Source organism: Amblyomma americanum, chromosome 2, assembly GCF_052857255.1.
Source record: "Amblyomma americanum isolate KBUSLIRL-KWMA chromosome 2, ASM5285725v1, whole genome shotgun sequence".
Classification (NCBI taxonomy): Eukaryota; Metazoa; Arthropoda; class Arachnida; order Ixodida; family Ixodidae; genus Amblyomma; species Amblyomma americanum.
The window spans coordinates 105,953,142-105,968,216 of NC_135498.1; the positions used below are offsets into that span (position 1 = coordinate 105,953,142).

Here is a 15,075-nt window from a genome sequence, read left to right on the forward strand (position 1 = left end):
CCGCGGAATACGAGAATGGCAAGGGTTACGCGTCTGCTGAGCCGGAGTACCCGTGTTAAGCCCGACCACGGCGGCCGCCTTTCGATAGAGGCGAAATGCAAAATGCGCTCGTGTGTTGTGCGATACTGCACGTTAAAGATCCCCAGGTGGTCGTGATTATTGCGGAGCCCTCCACTACGGTACCTCTTTCTTCCTTCTTTCACTCCCTCCGTGGTGGCTCAGAGGTTATAGGGCACTCAGCTACTGACACAGAGTAGCCGGAATCTAACCCGACCACAGCGGCCACGTTTCGATAAAGGCGGAACGCAAAGGCGATCGCGTGCTGTGCGATTTCAGTGCACGTTAAAGATACCCAGGTGGTCGAAATTATTCCTGAGCCCTCCACTACAGCCTTCACTTGTTCCTACTCTCCGGGATCTCAGTGGTGCCTCTTCCGAGCGGCCCCTACATTTCGGTGAAGAGCTTAATACGTGTCAGGAGATCCTTAATTACTACAGGTTGGAATGTCAGTCGTACCCAAGTGTACACAAGAAACTTTCTAAGAGAAAAGAGGTAGCATGGATGAAACTGCAAACGGGAGTCTATCCGAATGCGCAGCTTTAAAGCCGACGGCACCCCGAGGTGTTTAGCCCTCGGTGCAAGAAATGCGATGGAATTGCGGACTTCGCCCAGAAGGTGTGGACTTTCCCTAGCTATGGAGAGCCGAACACAAGTAGAGATACCTGGAAGGCACTGCCGCTCAACCGGGAAGAACAAAACTAGAGTCAAGTCATCGGTCTGCCCATGGCTGGAGCCGCAATCCAAGAGATCCCGGCTGTCGGCTACGGGCAGAATGATTCGGAGTTACAGTGACTTGACACCCGTCAAATTGGCTGACGGGTGCCAATAAAGTTATTTCTCTTTCTCTACCTGCACACCTTAATAACATGAATAATACATTTTACTTGGATTATTTGCAGGTGGCCCAGGCATGCATAGGTAAGAAAAGACGATGCTAACCATATTCCGAAGGCTTGTTGACCCGGATCGAAGGCCGGATGTATTACAGGATGATGAAATGTGGGATATGAGGCGCGAGAGGGAGATGAAAAGCTATGATAGCTATTCACCAGCCTTCTCAATACCTGAAACATGGGCACCACGTAAACTTTTTTTGCTGACGGTACAAATATATGCTTTATTTTGAGAACTTTGAGTCGTGTACCGCACACTACAAAATTTAACAAGATTTTTAGATCGGATCAGCGTCATGAGTTTAGGTATATAGATGCTTTATGAGGCCGTACTGCAGAACCGCTATAGGCAGTGAACGCGTCGTTTCTCAGCGACATGCTAACCTTTCACGTATGCTGCAAAAAATACAAACTTATGCGTGTAGGCATTTTTGTGGCAGTCACGGAGCTCATTTCATGATTGATTTTGAGTATTTTCAATCCTGGTGGTGGTAATGGTTTTTATTAAAATAATAGCATAAAGGAAGGAAAATATTTTTGCTAGTCACGGCATCTACCATCTATACTGAAGCACGTGAGCTGAGGCAGCGGAAATAAAGGATAGCAGGCAGAATGGAGAAATGAAATGAAAGAGGTGAGGGGATAGGAAGAGAGGATAGGGGAGAGGTAATATATACAAACTATTTAAACAATAAAAAATGTGTCCAGGTTGTGCGCGTGATTAGTTCATGTTGGAGGAATTAAAACGCGCACAGCACTGTGTTGGCGACAACTGCAGTGGGGCGTCCAGTTATTAATAGTACAAGGTAGAACTCGCGGAGCGTTCGGTCACTGCGTGTAACTACCTGACGGAGAACAGACGGGACGCGAAGCCCGTGTGTTCGAGGAATGTACAGATGCTCACCAAGGTTCATCCACGAGTGCGCGCACTGCCCTGCGGCCACAATAGCGTCTTGAGGGAGTCTCGTAGTATGCCCAGTGCACTATAGGCCGCAAGCATATCGCAACGAGCATCGGCGAACGCGGCACAGTGAAGGAGCAGGTGTTCTAGTGTTTCCACTGCACCGCATTCGTCACACACATCACTCGTCGCGATTCCGTGACGCTCCCGTCGTTCCCCGGGCCACACTAAGCCAATGCGCGCGCGGAGGATCATTACACGTTGCGACAGCGTAAGTGCGTGACAGCCGGTGTGCTGTGCGATGTCAGTTCGTCGTTAAGGATAATAATAATAATAATATTTGGTGTTTCGAGAAAGGAAATGGCGCAGTATCTGTCCGATATATCGGCGGACACATAAAGCGCGCCGTAAGAGAAGGTATAAAGGAGGGAGTTAAATAAGAAAGGAAGAAATAGGTGCCGTTGTAAGGGCTCCGGAATAATTTCGAACACCTGGGGATCTTTAACGTGCACGGACATCGCACAGCACACGCGCCCCTTAGCGTTTTGTCTCCATAAACGCATCTGCCGCGGTCGGGTTCGAACGCGGGTACTCCTGATCAGTAGCCGAGCGCCCGAACCACTCAGCCACTGCGGCGGGTCGTTAAAGATCCCGAGGTGGCCGAAATTATTCCGGAGCAACTCACACTACCACGTCACTTCCTTCCTTTCTTCTTTTACTTCCTTCTTCATCTCTTCCTCTCTTACGGCGTGGTTCGGGTGTCCACCTAGACAAGGGAGACAACCATTTTCGGAAAAATTTTCTGCGCATGCGCGGTGAAGGCGCAGGGAGCGCCCTCTGTAGGAGATTTGGTTTTGGTTTGAAAACTTGAGCCGGCCGTGCATTCTTGCTCTGTAGTGCGGCGACGGATGTGAGCTGTAACTACCACGTAACTGCCTTGTAACTGCAACGCGTTTCTATCTAAACTAACCATGTGTTTTGCAACAACGTGATTTGGCCGTGAGAAAAGCCGCGATGACATACAGGGCGCAAAAGATGAAGCCGTTGGTGGGGACAGTAATGCTCGCATCGAGCACGTTGCGAAACGGCTATTCCTGCTACATTTCGCGCTTGCTTCCAAGTGCGCACAGCTCGGTCGTTCTAGAGGAGTTTTGCAATCGACGCACATGCGTATTCGGTGAAAACCGAATGATAGACACTTGTATGGACATTCATCACAAATGCTACAATCTCAAGTTGTGCTATCTGAACAGCGAGAGTATGACAACGGCAAAACAACGCTCTGCCGTATCATCACGAGCCCTGATTGAGATAGTACAACGGGTCGTTTACTAATCCGGTAATTGTGGCCAGCGGCAAAAGGCGCTGTATGAAGTTAGGAGAAACTTTATATTTCTATATTCAAAGGACATTGGACATCTTGACAACCTTTAATTTCATCTTGCATGTTATCTTCATGCATTCATCACGTAGTGAACTTCCTTGGCCCATTGTCGGACTATGCACTTCATGCTTTCATATGTAACATCATTACTCGCCGAGGACCTTAATATGTATTTGATTGCTGAATTTTATCTTCTCACTTTTTATTTCCTTTATTTTAGTTTCTCCTCACTGCACACCTTTCGCCTTGATTTCCCAAATTCTCTCAACCGCGCAGAGTAGCATCCAGTGATTTTTAAACGCTGGCTAAATTATCTGTTTTTGCATTAAAGAGGTTCTCTCTCTCTCTTTCCTGCCCTATCAAGGAAGCGCAAAGAAACGTCTGTGCGCATTAGGAAAAATCCCCCCCCCCCCCCTACATCCCCTTCCCCCTCCCCTGGTCCCCAAGAGTGATGCCCAAAGGGTTAACATACGTCGGGACCAGTATCCCTACCCCCCCCCCCCCCCCCCCGTTCATAGCAACAACAACAACCACCACCTTGAGGGAAGTGCATTCCATCATATTGTTCCATCATTCGTTCGCGCATAGGCGCACATTCATGCACAATTCCATTTTGCTTATTTGGCGTTCCTTTGAGGTCGCATAGTGCAGGTATTGCCATATATGGTCGTTTTTCAGGCCACAACGCGAAAACTCTGCGCTTCACCCCGTTTCTAAAAATGTAGATGCTCTTTCGTTAGCAGACGCACGGTTCCGTCAAAGAAGCAACACTAAAACAACAAAACAAGCGCACGTGAACTGCTGAACGCTGCCTTGCACTTGTTTGGTAGGGAACCCCTTTCCAACCAAGAGTGCCTGCGGAGCTTCCCTGTTTGCACGACAGGTGGCGCTCGGTTTTTCGCAAATGGTAAATTACTGCGCTATTTTATTTCCTAAGAAAAACAGTTTTCAATTTTGAAGCATTTTTAACCGGCGTATTTTTCATTTGTGTGATGTCCCCGAACTTTAAAATAATTAATTTTTGTTTTTCTTCTGCCAACTTCTGCCGCGCTCAACGAGGCATTATGTGAGGGAGGAGGCGGAGAAGAAATTCAAGCTGAAGCACGCGCCACCTTGCTGGGACGAGCAGCACGATCAGAAGCTCTAGAATGATCCGCAAGCCACGTCACTGCGACAGGGTCGGCTGAACAGGACGGCGGGCGCTCGCCATTAACGCCAGCCACGTCCCCGCCGCCAAGAACTTCGCGGCGGAGGGCGTGTTCGGCCTCCTGGACACGCAGGAGCTGTTCACGTGTGTGTCCCGGCTGTGGCGCTCTGTGGTTCTACCTCGGCTGCGCAGGATGCTCTCAGTCTCCGTCTGTCGTGCGCAGGTGAGTTCCATTTCGACCTCTCGCGATTTTCAGCCGACACGTCATCGCTGCAGATTTGGGCGGGGACTTCGCGTTTTGAGCTAATAGCAATTTTCATGCTGTGTAACGTGCTGTGTAACCTACCACTGAAGTGAGAACACTGGTAGAGCTCATGCGGTCCAAAGCGTAGCCTGCAGCTTGATCAATGAAATCGGAGCAGCGTCTGTGTCAAGAAATCGGAGCAGCGTCTGTTCCAAGAAATCAGAACGGCGTCTTTAAGCCGGGGGGCGCCTTGTAGAATTTCTTTAGCTGAAAGAAATTTTTTAGCAGTATTGAGCAGTTTAGTTCAGTACCTTTAGCGTCGTGTCTCCGAGTTTCCGACAATCAGCGCGTCCCTATATATACATTAGCTTTGCGAAGTCCTGGCATCAGTATGATGCAGGGCTTGGGCCTTTGATTTCTGAATCGAAAGTCTGTAGTCAACGTCTCAGCCAGTTTTTACCCAATGGCTTGACTCCTAGTTTTTAGTCATGTCGAGTCGGATTTCGAGACTTGTGCAGTGTTTCGACACCGGTACAACCGCAGGTGGTAATTATGAATAAACACTCGGCAGCCATGATTCCATCCCGTTTTTAAAGCTGACGCCCAGCTGCCAGACAGCACCATCTTCGACGCGAAACAAAGCGCCACTGCACGCGCTGTGAAGTTATGTATTTCTCGTGCACGTGTGCGTGCGCAGGAACCGGAGGAGCTGCCCGCTATGCTGCCGGCGCCCATCGTGCACCCCTGCGTGGACTCCCTCTGCCCCAAGTTTACGAGATTTCGCAACATCCCCAGAATGGCCGGCATGCACCCATCCCTCGTGTTCATCTCGTGCCACGCAGACCTCAACGAGGACAAGAGGGGTAAGTCCACGGGGCCTATGTAAATAGCGGCCGCGATGCGAGGATTAACGAACCTTAACGAGCGCGTTCGATGTTCTGAAGTCTCTCCTTGGGGTGTCTTTAGGATTTGGGCGCTATGCAGCTGGCTGCTGATGTAGACGCTTTCAGCCAACAGTATTCTTATCGGGGCAGTGCATGCATCAAGGGATGGAGAAGCAACGACTAGGAGAATGAATGTGGATTAGCTCAGCTAATACACGATATACAAAGCGAAAGGTTTCGGCGTTCACTGTGTTCATTGGCGTTGGCGTTGACAATGTTCTAGACGTTGACATTGTTGTAGACGGCGATGACATTGAGCAAAGGAAGGGTGCATAACTGGTTCCCTGGATACGTGGACGCCTTCATTTCATTTCATTTCATTTATTGAAGCCTTAAGGGCCCGTGGGCATTACATAAGGCGGGGGCAAGAACAGTTTGTACAACATATGGTACCAGCTCAACAAAAACAAAAACAAAAAGCAATGAAACGAAACAAAGCAAAACATTAAAATTAAAACATTAAAATTAAAAACAATAAAGGAGATAGTGCATTGATACATTTGGCGGTGGTGAGAGAGAGATGTGGCCGGAATGCATTAACGTTGACAGCGTTGTGGCTTACATGCGGCGCTGCCGCAATAGCTAGGCCGCAGCGTTCATTTGGTGATCAGTCTCTCTCGATCAGCCATTAAGTGCATGCCACCTCATAAGGGCGGCAGGGAGGGCGCGCTGCCTCTCCACTGTGCGGAACGCAATCAAAGCAGGCTTTTGCAGTTGGACACCAACACCACGTACATGAAAGCGAGATTGAGGTCTCCACAGACCCACGGGGCCGGTTGTGTGCTTTTTCTTTCGAGAAAATGAACGGCCTCTGCAAAGTTGTCAACGCCAATGAACTCTATGAACGCCGTCGGCTCATTTGTTCTGTTTGGGTTTTGAGTTAAGGAAATGACACAGTAACCGTCTCACATATCGCGGTGGACATACGAACCACGCCGTAAAGGATGGGATAAAGGAGGGAGGGAAAGAAGAAAGAAAATGAAAATTGAAAGTTGGATTTTTAGGAAAAGAGCGGCGCTGCGCAGCGGCGGAACACCTGTGGCTCGGTGCTACTAGTGGCGCATGCGCAGTAGGGACTAGGGAGCGAGAAATATTCTCGCAGCGAGGCGCGTTGTGACGTCATGTGCTTCCTCGAAGCCCCGCTACGGCGAAATTGGAAGTTCATGGCCAGTAAAGCTTTCTCTTTAAAACAAGCGTCTCGTCATAGCCACGCTCTGGGTGCGTATAATTAATGCTATATGACCAGTACGAGTGTACTTTGTCCGTAGAAAAATCTGGGCAAAAGAAGTATTGAGCAGGAAACAGTTTATGAACGCAGTTTAATATTAGAATGTAATATTTCAGTGTAACAATCAATATATCCGCAGACCACCCGACGGCACTCTTTATTTTTTGTTTTTAGCGCTTTCGATGTCGTCAAAAGCGCTCATTATTGGCTTTCTTTATGGCAGACTTGACGCTCGATGCGATCGGTGGAAAGGCGTTAAAAGAAATATTTTTTACACATTAGAATAATAGACTGTTAGCTTCAATATTTCCATAACAATATCTTTCAACATTTCAATATTCAAAAGTTTTGACCGAGAATGTTGGTGATGAAAAAAAATAGCTGGGGTTCAACGTGGCTTGAACCTATTTCTACGAGCGAAAGCTCTCTTAAGCATGGTTTTCTCTCTCTCAAATCAAATTTCAAGGGTCGAGGTCTAAGGCAGGTACGCAATGGTTATAGTCACATGATCGTGTGGTTTTACTACCGTAGGTTCGGCCACACCACCACCACACAGTTAAGTTCGGTTTGACAATGTGAGGCATTGAATGTCACTGTCTTGTGCACAACGAATCGGAAGTTGTACCCCAAGGAGTAGAGCTCTTGATGTAAAAAAAAAGTCAGCCTCCAGCGCTGGCACACAAGCGCCCCATAATCGGAAGTTGTAAAAAAGCGGGCATCGCCATTTCCTGCAACGGAACCGCAATGGCTGATCTCGAACAAGGCCCGAAGGCGCCGCGTTTTCTCGATCTATCTGTCGCGCAGTGGTGGGGTGCCTGCGCGAGCTGCTGCCGCCCGACTGCGTGGTCCTGTGCTCCGACCTGATGTTGGTCCACGCGCCCGAACGCGACACCGACGAGGGCTCGCACGAGGGTATCTTCGGCGAGTTCCTGTTCCGCATCGACACGCTCGGCGCGCAGGCCATGCTTGACGGCAACGACGACTTGGACTACCAACTGCAGCCGCTGGGCTCAGCCGCAACACGGTGAGTGACTGCAACCGAGAGCCCAGCGATTGGACGCCCCGCTCTTGAATTTCACGCGACAGCGTATACAACTGGTTCCGTCGAAAAGCCGTCGGCTTCGTAGTAGTGCGCACCGCGCGTCGGATATATTCGGGGGCTGCGTAAAAATCCATGCACACACTATGAATAAAAAAATTAATGTGGATTAGCTCAGCTCATCTAGGATATACAAAGCGAAAGATGTTGGGGTTCACTGTGTTCAACCTTTGTAGGGGGCTAGTGTGTCGTACATACTGAGACAGGGGTGCGCTACAATCAAGACAAGGTGACAACACCACACTAGAACACCACGACACACGAACGCAATACGCAATATTGTGCTCGTGTCTCGTGGTGTTCTTATGCGGTCTTGTCGCCTTGCCTTGATTGTAGCGCTCCCTAGTTTCACTGTGTTCATTGGCGATGGCGCTGGCATTGTTCTAGACGGCGAGGACTTTGAGCAAAGCAAGGGTGCATAACTGGTTCCCTGGATAGGTGGACGCCTCATTCGTGCTTTGATGCATTTGGCGGTGCTGAGAGAGAGATGGGGCCTAAACGCATTACCGCTGACAGCGTTGTGGCTGACATGCGGCACTGCAGCAATAGCTAGGCTGCAGCGTTCATTTGGTGGTCAATTCTCGCGATCAACCATTAACTGCATGCCACCACCCCGGGTGAGAGGGAGGGTGCGCTGCCTCTCCAGTGTGCGGAACGGAATGAAAGCAGGCTTTTGCAGTTGGACTCCATCACCACGTACATGGAAGCGAGATTACGGTCTCTACTGACCCACGGAGCCGGTTGGGCGCCTTTCCTTTCGTGAAATGAACGGCCTTTGCAAAGTTGTCAACGCCAATGAACTCTATGAAAGCCGTCCGCTCACTTTTTTTGTTTGTTTTTTTGGGAAAGAAATTGGAACAGTAACCGTCTTACATATTTCGGTGGACACCAGAACCGCGCCGTAAGGGAAGAGATAAAAGAGGGAAGGAAGGAAGAAAGAGAAAACTGAAAATCGAAAGTTGGATTTTGAGGAAAGGCGCGGCACTGCGCAGCGGCGGAACACCTGTGGCTCGGTGCTACTAGTGGCGCACGCGCAGTAGTGACTAGAGAGAGGGAGAGAGAAATATCCGCCGCGAGGCGCACGTTGTGATGTCATGTCTATCCTCGGAGCACCGCTACTGTGTAATCGCAAGTTCGAGGCCAGTAAAGCTTAATTGTTTTTTTTTTTTGGGGGGGGGGAGGAAATGGCGCAGTATCTGTCTCAAATATCGTTGGACACCTGAACCACGCTGTAAGGGAAGGTATAAAGGAGGGAGCGAAAGAAGATCGGAAGAAAGGGGTGCCGTAGTGGAGGGCTCCGGAATAATTTCAACCACCACGGGATCTTTAACGTGCACAGACATCGCACAGCACAAGGCCGCCTTAGCGTTTTTCCTCCGTAAAAACGCAGCCGCCGCGGTCTGGTTCGAACCCGGGAACTCCGGATCAGTAGTCAAGCGTCCTAACCTTGGAGCCACCGCGGCTAATGAATATTTGTTTTGGGCAAAGGAAATGGCGCAGTATCTGTCTCACCTCTCCTATAATGCCTAGAGTATACTATATATCTGCGGACACCTGAACCGCGGTGCCGTAAGGGAAGAAATAGAGGGACCAAGAGAAGAAAGGAACAGGTGCCGCAGTGGAGGGATCCGGGGTCTAGTCCACAAAACAAGCAGGGCCTTTGGCGTTCGAGACGGGGGTGCTTCCACTTTGCGAAAACTGATCGAAGTTTAGTCATCGATAAAGGCGTGTCTAGTGAATCCACGGGTTTCCTAGCAACGTATCTTCCAGATCTTTACTGAGACGTACATGAGTAATTATAAGCATGCAAAAACAGATGTCGGGACTGAGCGAGTACCATGCGTTTCCGGTAAATTTCTGTGCTTGACGTGCAGACGTACCGCCATCGAGTGGGACCTACTGAGACCCACCTTTTTCGTGCACTGTGCTGGCTTGGCAGATGGCGCGGGTGTGGGCGACCTTTCTGGGTCAGAATACGTTCGATTCTGAGCAGATGGGATGGAACCGCAGCCGTCTACGAGTGCTAGAGTGGAGGAGCGTCTGTGTTGTTTTCAGAGGCCTCCAATAGACTCCGAGTGACTTGTCCAACGGGCAAGGCGATTGCGTTCCGTGGACTCCCTGAGAGCGCTGCAACGCGCTGTCGCATTCCACTCTTAAAGGCGAAGCTTAAGCGTCCTCCAATTTTACTTTACAGCGTATACAGTGCATTCGGTCGAAAAGCAGTCGGCGTCGTAGTAGTTGTGTGCACCGAGTGTCGGAAATATTCCTTCCCTTACGGCGCGGTTGGTGTGTCCACCCATATATGCGAGACAGGCATAATTTCCTTTCGTTGAAACCAATTTTCATTATTCTTCCCTTACGACCCTTTCCTGGTGTCCACGGAGATATGTGAGACAGGCGTCATTTCCTTTCCTTAAATTGTCCAACGGACAAGGTCGCGCCGAACAGGCTATGGTCGCGTCCCACTTTCAAAGACGAAGCTTAAGCGTTCTTCATTTTTATTAGCTGTTGATGGAGGTGGCTATAAATGCCGAACTTATTATGGCGCATTCAAATGGGCGGACGGGAGCAGAGGCGTCGAGCAGGGAGGAGCAGTAGAGTAGCACTCCGAGTGAGGGAGCACTTGTCCTGCCACTGCAACGATCACTGCGATTCGAGAGCAGTAAGCCACGTGACCACGCTTGCTTTCCCAGCATTCTCCGCGTGCTGTACGAGGAACAAGAGATCGAATGAGAGCTCGTACTCTAGCTTTCTTTGCTTTCGTCGCCGTCGTCTTCGAATGCTTACAGCACCTAGGCAGGGCGATGCCACTCTTCCGTCGCTCCCCACAGATGCTTCCGGATGAAGCTCATCGATTCCACAAAGCTATCCGAGCGCCAACGCTTTGCAGCCGTCATATTCGACGTCGCCGAGAACGAAAAAAGGAAGCAAAACAGCAAGGATAGGACGTTTTTATGTCAGTTGACTCCACTCTCGCGTTTGAAGAGGGAACAGTCCGGACCGCGCTTGACTGCTCTCGGTGCAGCGAAACCACACATGTTCTACGATTGTACCTAATGCTCCTGCTCTTGTTCTCGCTCTGGAAGGCACCCGGCCTTGCGAGGGAACTTTTGGGAGTCCTCGCGAGTGCGCCTGCTCTCCCACTAGAATGCGCCATTAGTGTCACAGAGTACCGCCGACATCGATCTTGTTCTCGAGGCAGTTGCTGACGCAGTATTATCCCTGCCTCATTCCTGAAAAATTGAAATTGAAAATTGGTTTTTGGGGAAGGGTGCTCGGATACTGATCCGCATTTCCCTGGTTCGAAGCCGACCGCGGCGGCTGTGTTTTTATGGAGGCAAAACGCCAAGGCGCCCGTGTGCTGTGCGATGTCAGTGCACGTTAAAGATCCCCAGGTGGTCGAAATTATTCCGGCGCCCTCCACTACGGTACCTCTTTCTTCCTTTCTTCTTTCACTCCTTTTTTTATCCCTTCCTTTGCGGCCCGGTCAGCTGTCCAACGATATTGAAGACAGATACTGCGCCATTTTCTTTCTCCAAAACCCAATTATTATTATCATCATCGAAACACGGCAGCCGCGGTCGGGTTTGAACCCGGATAGTCTGGATCTGTAGGCGAGGGCCCTAACCACTGAGCCACCGTGGCGGGTGCCATGTCTGGATGTGAACGTGTTTCCTTCATCTATTACAGTATCTGCTGTTCCCATCTTTCATTCTTTTCTGACACTTGTGCTCCGCTTTATGAGGAGAGGTATTCTACCACTTATTTGTATTCTGCCTCAACACCTGCGCACTGTAACGCGTTTTGAAGCAAAAAATGGCCAGGCTTAGCTTGGTTAAGCCAAGAATGCGTCGCATATCTCCATGGAGTTCCGTGCTGCTCCGTTGACTCGATAGAATATTGACTCGATCGCCATTGAAACTACCCGTGTAGCAGCGCTCGATCGCCTTTGAGTCGATAGAATATCGGTTCGTGGGCCCTCGAAATGCCCGTGTGACAGGGGTATAAGAGTGTCCCGGCGAAGGAGCGCAGCTCTTTTATACATATGCCGTGACGTCAATCATAGCGCAGCGCCCCTAGCGGGAGGAGCGGGAGTCAGGTGGTGGCTGCGGCCGCGCGCGACCGCGCCAGTTGGGGCTCAGCTTTTCCTCCGTGACGTCACGCGCCGGCGCAGCGCCCCCAGCGGGAGGAGTGGCAGTCAAGTGGTGGCTGCGGCCGCGCGCGACCGCGCGAGTTGGGGCCCAGCTTTTCCTCCGTGACGTCACGCGCCGGCGCAGCGCCCCTATCGGGAGGAGCGGGAGTCAGGTGGTGGCTGCGGCCGCGCGCGACCGCGCGAGTTGGGGCCCAGCTTTTCCTCCGGCTGTCGTGACGTCACGTCACGTGGTTTGGTGGCTGCCCGGCAGCGCCCAAGGGCTGAACTGAGTGATTGCAATATGCGACGCATAAAATCTTCACTACGCTAGCTTTTCGAGTCGTCACCGAGGCAGCCAGTTTGAACATCAATGAAGCTGCACTCCGTCCCTTACATTAGGTACAACACTATGAAATGTACGGAAGTAGTCCGCACGGAAAAATAAAGGGAGCCGTGTTACTGCGCTCTTTTTCAGTGGGCGAGTGGTCTAAGGCACGAGAGAGCGACAGCGTGTCGTCAGCAATTAATAGTGCATTTAATCAATCTCATGACAAATATGTCATCTAATAAGCTTGCATTTACTGTTTCGCCCACCACAAGGAACGCACTACTTTTTGGTCGCGAATGCAGGAAGCGCAAACAACAGCGCTCGCTTTTACAGCGTTGCACCTAATGCATGAAACGGAGTATCGAGGTCGAACCATGAGCATAACTGGTGGTAGTCATGTTCGACACCAAGGTGGTCTGTGAGGTCAAGGGGAAAGGTGAAAGTTGGCGAAATAGCTGGTGGTGTCGTTATTGTAGCTGACGTCATATAAGAGAGGAGGAGCAAGAAGTAGAGGGGTTTACAAGCGCTTTTTTTGCGCGGGGCTGGGATCTGAGGGCTCTCACACATGTGGCGAGAGCTCCTTGTCATCGTGGGTATTTGTTGCTAAACCATCATCGCTTCAGATGCGCGGTTGTTGGGACGCGCGTCTTTTTCAATTTTTCCTCTCACATCTCTTTCAACTCTCCTACTGTGTGCACGTGGCAGCGATTGTGGCTCAGCTTGAACCAGTGGGTAGGCCCGTGCACTGTCCTTTCCATGCTTGCTTCTGTCGACACAACAGCTCACTGCCAGACGCCTGGGGCGATGGAGGAAGATGAACTTCCTGCCGTAGCCGCGCACTGAGAAGTCTATGGAAACCACCAGTCGCTCGACCACAAACGTAGCCATGCCGAGGAGAGTGTCGCTGAGAGCTTGATGTCACCTCGTATACCATTTTTGCAGATCATACTTCTGAGCTTTTCGCTTTCGACCAGAGCGAACCTGAGCTAAACCACCAGCAATTCTCGTAAGCTTCAGATTATAAATAATTCAGCCATGTATCCGCTGTGCAATGTAAACTTAAATATTCCAGATCTTACAAATGTTTAACACGCCGCGGTGGCTCAGTGGCTAGAGCTCTCATCTACTGATCCGGAGTTCCCGGGTTCGAACCGGCCCACGTTTCGATGGAGGCAAAACACAAAAGGCGCCCGTGCGTTGTCAGTGCACGTTAAAGATCCCCAAGTAGTTGAAATTATTCCAGAGCCCTCCATTACGGCATCTTCCCCTTCCTCTCTTCTCTCTCTCCCTCCTAATGCGCGTTTAACGTGTCCATCAAGATGTCACACATGCTTCACCACTTCCTTTCCTTTGATCAAAAATTAATTTTCAGTATTTTTTCGACTAAAACCGTGATATACACAAGCAGTTATTAAAAATTGGAATCTCATTCGCTTACTTAAACTTCTGCCACCTTATCTTGGAATCCACTCCATTAGCCCTAAGGACGAGCTGTTATCTTGACTTCGCATTATATGCTCTGCCTAAGCCCATTTCTTCATCTCGATTTCACTAGGATATCATTGACCGCGTTTGTTTCCTCACCCACTTTGCCCGCTTCTGGTCTCTAAACGTTACCCCTAACATTTTTCTTTCCATAGTTCGGTGCATTGGTCTTAAATTGAGTTGAACCCTTTTCGTTAGTCTCCACGGTTCTGCCCCGTAGGTGATTACGGTAAGGTACAGCTGGCTGTTGTACACGTTTCTCTGCCGGGATATTGGTAAGCTGCCATTCATGATTGAGAGAACCTGCTATGGTGAAACGCAAAAAGGCGCCCGTATGCTGTGCGTTGTCAGTGCACGTTAAATATCCCCAGGAGGTCGAAAGTATTGTGGAGCCTTCCGCTATGGCACCTCGTTCTTCATTTCTTCTCTCACTCCTTCCTATATCCTTTCCTTTACGGCGCGTTTCAGGTGTCCCCCGAGATGTGAGATGTTCCCGAAAAAAACCAATTTTCAATTTTCCCCCCATTCTTATTCTTCTAGTTCTTTCCAGCTCATGATCCGAATCAGCTGTCACTACCTGCCCTAAGTTTTCCTTTACCGCTTCCAGCCCCTCGCCACCGATTGTGAACTGCTGCTCCTTTGATAGACTGTGGAACATTACTTTGGTTTTTCGGCATGTTAATGTTTAGACCCACCGTTCTACTCTGCCTGTCTAACTCAGTGGTCATGCATTGCAATGCATCTCCTGAGTGACTCAGCAGGGCAATGTCATCAGCGAACCTCAGATTATTAAGGTATTCTCCATTAACTCTTATCCCCAAGTGTTCCCAACTCAGGCTTGGCGACCAGGTGGCAGACGACTAAGGGATGGGTTATAGGAATAGCAGGAGAAAATAATAAGCAGAGTTTGCAGACAGAAATAATTTAGGGATCATGAATACCTTCTTCCGCAAACGTGAGAACAGGAAGTGTAGCTAGAAGAACCCCAGTGGTGAGATTAAAAATGAGACTTCATACCATGTGCTCAGCCTGGCATCGTGCAGGATGTGGAGGTAGTCGAAAAGGTGCGCTATAGTAACCACAGAATGGCAAGGTCTCAAATTAGCCTAGATTTGAAGGGGGAACTGAGGAAACTAGTGAAGCAGAAGCCCAGTAACGGGTTAGAGGTAAGGGGGAAAGCAGATGAATTTAGCATTTCACTGCAGAAGAGATTTTGGGCTTTAACTGATG

General features: G+C 49.9%; 1 pseudogene across 1 annotated transcript in view; it reads left to right on the top strand.

Moving 5' to 3' along the window:
• LOC144119970 (uncharacterized) overlaps window positions 1-15,075 on the top strand; it is a 61,565-nt pseudogene that overhangs the window by 41,719 nt on the left and 4,771 nt on the right. The window contains exons 4-6 of the transcript XR_013312419.1: window positions 4,430-4,608; window positions 5,327-5,492; window positions 7,606-7,825. The product of XR_013312419.1 is annotated as an uncharacterized LOC144119970 (transcript). The remainder of the gene's footprint in view (window positions 1-4,429; window positions 4,609-5,326; window positions 5,493-7,605; window positions 7,826-15,075) is intronic.